Below are 5416 nucleotides of genomic sequence, written 5' to 3' on the forward strand. Positions count from 1 at the left end.
GCGAGGGGGACGTCTGCGAGCTTTTGCCCGGGTCGCGCGCTTGCGCACTGCACAAAAACATTGCCTCTTATTATTATTACCCAGGGGGTGAACATTGCACGCACGCGTGAAAGTCATAGGTATTCATCCTGCAGAGGGTTTGGGGTTGGTTATGCACGGTGATTGGTGTGTGGACCCTAAAATTTGTCAAACGGCCGTCGGGCAGAGGTGTGTGGAGGTGTGCGTGGTAATTTGTCACCGGCGGCCGGCGGGTAGCTCAGAGTGTGGTTGGAGGGTGTGAGGGTCGTGCAGCGGTCTTCGGCGGTGGCGAGGGCGGTCTTTTTTTCGGAGTGTGCCCGGGCCTGCAGAAACGGTATTTAAAGAGCTCGCTCGCCCGGCTAACGTCAGTCCGTCGCCGTCATTTCTTACTCGCTGTAGTTCTCTGCACTATTTCTCATCGGTGGCGGCGGCACAACTTTCGACTGCAACACTTACACCTACGATTCAGTACTGGTGGTTAGCCGCCCTGAGTACGTTCGAGTCACTATTGGGCTCAGCCGACCGCCACTGACGATCAGTTCAAGGACGACGACAACTACAACCACAGGTCGTGGGCAACTTCCACTCGTTCTAGGGGGCAACTTCCGCTGGTCTTAGTGCGCAACTTCCGCAGGTCCTAGGGCCGCTTCTGCTACGCCGTCTGCCTGCCGTCAACCAGTCGCCTATTGGTAATGTAATATTTTTATTTTATATTATATTATAACATGTCGTCCCTTATTGCAATATACTATATAGATATCATTAATCTTAAATATAATATGATGTAGTAGTTAATTTAATTCTTAGTGTTATTTATAGGTATATTTATATTTTACACTTGAATACTTGTTTGTTATTTGGTACTTTTCAATTATTATATAAACTTATGACACTTCGGTAATAATTATATTTTCTTGTTTTATTTTATTTAAAAATATAGTTCATTATGTTTTTTCAACACAATTTTTATTTGCTTCAAATTTTAACAAAGTTTATTTAATGGTTTATAATAAAATAAATTTAATATATTTTTTTTTTGTACCACTTATATTAGTTCTATTTTTTAGTCTAAATATTTTTTTCTTTTATTAATTTTGAATAATACATTATATTTTATTTTTTACTTAGGACTTTTTTCAATTTTTACATATTCAGGGTTCTTTTTCATTGTTTGTTCTAATTTCAATATTTATATAGTATATTGCATTTTGATTTTGGGCACCTATAGTATAACACTTAGATTAAGATTCCATATAATATCTATTAAATAGTACTTAAGTATATTAACCTTGTAGGTAGGTACCTGAAGAATTATATTTTTACTTATTAGTTGGCAATACAATTGGTATAAAGCAAAAATAATAGTAAAGAATATGAAATTATTAACTGTATGATATTATGTACCGGTAGTAGTATTTAAAAAAAATTAAATACATTTTTAATAAATGTATAGGCTGTAAATGTTTTTAAGTAATAAAATATAAAAAAATAACTTACTGGGACTCTCCTTAAATTTTAGTAATTTCACTTTATTCACGTATAATTTATATTATTTCAGCATCTAAAATGCTTCAAATTTATTATCACACTAATAGTGGGTAATCTATAATCTAAAATACAATTTCTCACTGTAGGTATATTTAATTATATTATACAATAATATATTATGTACCTAAATATAATTATACTTATCCATATATTTTCTCCGCAGTAATTATGTACATATTTTCGTACACTAAATACAATTTTCGGTATTCTTACTTGTTCAGTTATCTGAAATCTGCGCTTATTTTACTACAAAAAACTATAGTTACAGTTACCCGAACTTATTCATTTTAATAATAATATATTAATATAACATCCGTGAATATTATAATATGATATAATAAAAATAATTGGATGTAGGACATTTAATTTACTGTAAATTGTAATAATTGTACAATAATGCCTACCTATTTGAAATATAATAACTATACGCGTTAATATTTATTAAATAATTTGGAATAACTATAGTATATAATAAATTATTAATGCGTTGTTATATTTTATCATAACATAATATTGTACCATTATGTCGTTACCCATTATCGTGCATCGATGCAGTCGAGCGCGTTTCTTTGTTTGATTATATTTTAATTGTCATGACAGTGAGTATTCAGGGGGCGTCTATAAAATATAGGTAGGTACTTAATACTTTCGTTTTCCTAGTGGGAAAAAAAGGGGGGGGAAGCATGTGCTTGGTACACACAACTGTTGAAACCGATGATTCTATTTACCCATAGTGGTGTGGAGAGGGTTATGAGAGAGGGGAGTGCGTGGAATTGGTGTCAGAGCAGGCGTTACACAGAATAGAGGGCGTGGCGGTGGAACTTAGTGTGAAGGGGTGGGAAGTTGGAGGGGATTGACTGAGTGGAGAGTGGCTTGAGACTTGGGTGGGCCGCCACCGTGGGTGTTCATGTCTCGCACCTGACAGACTTACCCCTACACTCCCACCTTCGCATCATCAAGCCTTTATCTACAATACTGTATTTTTCGATTACGTTGTACCCACTTTTTACCCAGTTTCGGTATGCATCTCTTCCAGTACAGTCATGCGATATTACTTCTCAATTTCTATAACATGACATTAATATAATTATATTAAGATATCATACCCGCATGTGTAGTCTCCGTCATACAAAATATGTATAACATAGCAAAAAGTGTTTTCACTAGACACCTCTTTGTATTTATAGTAGAATCACCAAAATTCCATAACGCATAGGGAACAACTTTATCCGTTACGTAGATTTGTTATTATTTGAATAACATAAATACATTTAAAGTAATCAGTTCGAGAACATTAGGTTTTTTTTTTTGTTTTTTTTTTTGATTTAATTATTAAAAATTATTGGTTAGAGCTATGAATAAAAAATGAAAACACTACGACACAGATAAAGTTCTACCCTATGCGTTGTGAAATTTTCGTAATTCAACTATAAATACAGAAGGAGAACAGTGTTGTCCCGCGCAAAACAGTTTTTGTTATGTTGTATATTTGTAAAATGGAGACCACACATGTGGATGTGACATCCTCTTAAGTACTTATAGTGACCTTTAATAGTTTCATATTTTCTATATGATTTGACTGGTACCGTCATTTGGATTTATAATAATATTAATACTATAATATTACTATCACAGCCGGTCTACTCTATATCTATACGACTACAATATGGTGGACTTGGTCAATATCGTGTTCATCTTCATGACATGTGTTAGCTGTATCTATAACTTCGACTCCTACTACGACAACGCCTTTGACATTTCAACTAATGGGGAAATTGAGGAATCACAAATGGCACTTGACCCACTTATGGCATACCTATATTGGTGTTGGGAAAACAGTTTTTTCTCTAAGGTTTTAATGGCGGGGGTGAAGATATTCGAAATTGTGTTCCTCTTGTACGTTTTTCGAGGGGTTTTGCTGGTGATATTCGACGTTTTGGATCAACCGCTCCACCAGTTACAACAACAGCAATGACAAGGCCGGTAAACACTTTTAGTCCACCGTCGTCATACAGCTGGTAAAATTATTTATATTTACTATAATAAGTTATAACATTATTAATATTACTTATACGGAATGTTATGATTACCGAACAGGTTGTAGGCATACATCTATCGTCTATCGTCTATTGAAATTGAAAACATATACATCGACATCGCTGAATTATTTATTTTAACACTAAAAAGTTTAAAAATCGTTTGTCGTGATTATGCTTTATCGCGCGTACTTATTATCTTACTGATAAAATTATCATAATTTGTTTTCCTAATACTAATATGTTTTATTGCTACATCGTTAACCTATGATTAATTCTCATACTGAATTTAATTCAAACATTTTAATTTTGAACTTATATGTTACAAAAGTACAATACTGTTATATTAATAAATTATATATATTATATTATAGGCACAATAATTATAATATTATACTATAGTCTATTAGCATTTATAATTTATTGTTTTACATTATATATTTATAAGCTTGCACAATAAACCAATATGGATTTTACGATATACGTATGTATAATAATATAATTTAATATATTATTACATCGTCTTTCATTTATAACTGATTATATTATTATTGCAAAAGTTAATTTACTCGCTAGTACCTACTTGTACCTATATAATATATTTTCTATGAATTATACATAATGGCTATCGACTATAATATATCGACTAGGTTAGCTGCAGTGTATATAATGAAAGGTTTATAATATCTGGTGGAGAATCCGTAATATTAAAATGGTTCAACCATTATGATTGTGATTTTATACGAAGTCTTGAGTTAGAACTTGTATAAAACATATTCTTTGCTGTTATCACAGTTAATTTACTTAACGAATAAAATATGATAATCCTATACAATCGATCATCTAATTATATACGTATGTCTGTTCATACATATTGCATATTATAATGTCTGTATAATAGTATATAAATCTTACAATGTTTTTATATGTTAGCTGTGTAATAATATTACCTACAAGTCAGATAAAAAATATTTTCTCTTTGGAAGATTAATACCTTGGTGTATATAAGCGATAGACTTATTATTGTACCTAAATATACCTGTTCTGCCGTGTTCAATAGGTAATACTCCCAACCTAACAATTTCCGCTCTACTCGGTTTCTCACGGTGTGTTATTCGGCGAGGTACGGTTTTTGTGGTGGGATCGTGCGTAAGGTCGTCCGTGGATGGTAGAGTGGTGAAGGAAGGAGTGAAGGTCGTTACAGCAGGTTGGGGGAGGTCCCTAGGCAACTGTTGCGTTTTTTAACGACTCCGCTTTATTATAACAGTCGGAGCGATCGAAGGATCGCGACCGTGTTTGAGGGGAGGAATCCGGATAAATTCGAAAGGATAGTGGGGAGGGGAGTGTCCTATACGGTTAGAAACGTCTAAAAACTAGAGGGGCGTGCGTGACCGCTAGAGGGCGTTCGCGGTGAGTCTTCGAAATCGATCGAGCACCGGCGCCACGGTGCCACACGGTCGCGCCGTTTCACTTTCATTCGTATTGTCGTCTCTGTCATTCAAGCGCCTTCTGCGCGAACGTTCCACCACCAAGTCCCTGCTCACACGTACACGGCACACACCTTGTTCGATCTTTCGCCACCGACGCCACGCGTTAACCGGTCCCATCACCGACAGCAGCGCCACGACCGCACCGAAGCCACTGTATTATTCACTCAGGTACTGGTTCAACACCACACAGTCGTATAATATATTAATATAGTCACGTCCACGAGGGCACCGTAGATGTTTGTATAGATCGCACTAGTTTGATTTATTTTACCGTCCATAAAATTCGTGTTAGAGGTAGGTGTATAGTATAGTTCTTGTCAATTG

General features: G+C 34.9%; 1 long non-coding RNA gene across 1 annotated transcript; it reads left to right on the forward strand.

Annotated features, from left to right (window-relative positions):
* The first annotated feature begins 217 nt into the window (after positions 1 to 217).
* Positions 218 to 4083, forward strand: LOC107883001. Its single transcript, XR_001679029.2, has 3 exons — positions 218 to 707; positions 3202 to 3584; positions 3664 to 4083. It is a non-coding gene; the product is annotated as an uncharacterized LOC107883001 (long non-coding RNA).
* The last annotated feature ends 1333 nt before the right edge of the window (positions 4084 to 5416 follow it).

This window comes from Acyrthosiphon pisum, chromosome X (assembly GCF_005508785.2).
Source record: "Acyrthosiphon pisum isolate AL4f chromosome X, pea_aphid_22Mar2018_4r6ur, whole genome shotgun sequence".
Taxonomy (NCBI): domain Eukaryota; kingdom Metazoa; phylum Arthropoda; class Insecta; order Hemiptera; family Aphididae; genus Acyrthosiphon; species Acyrthosiphon pisum.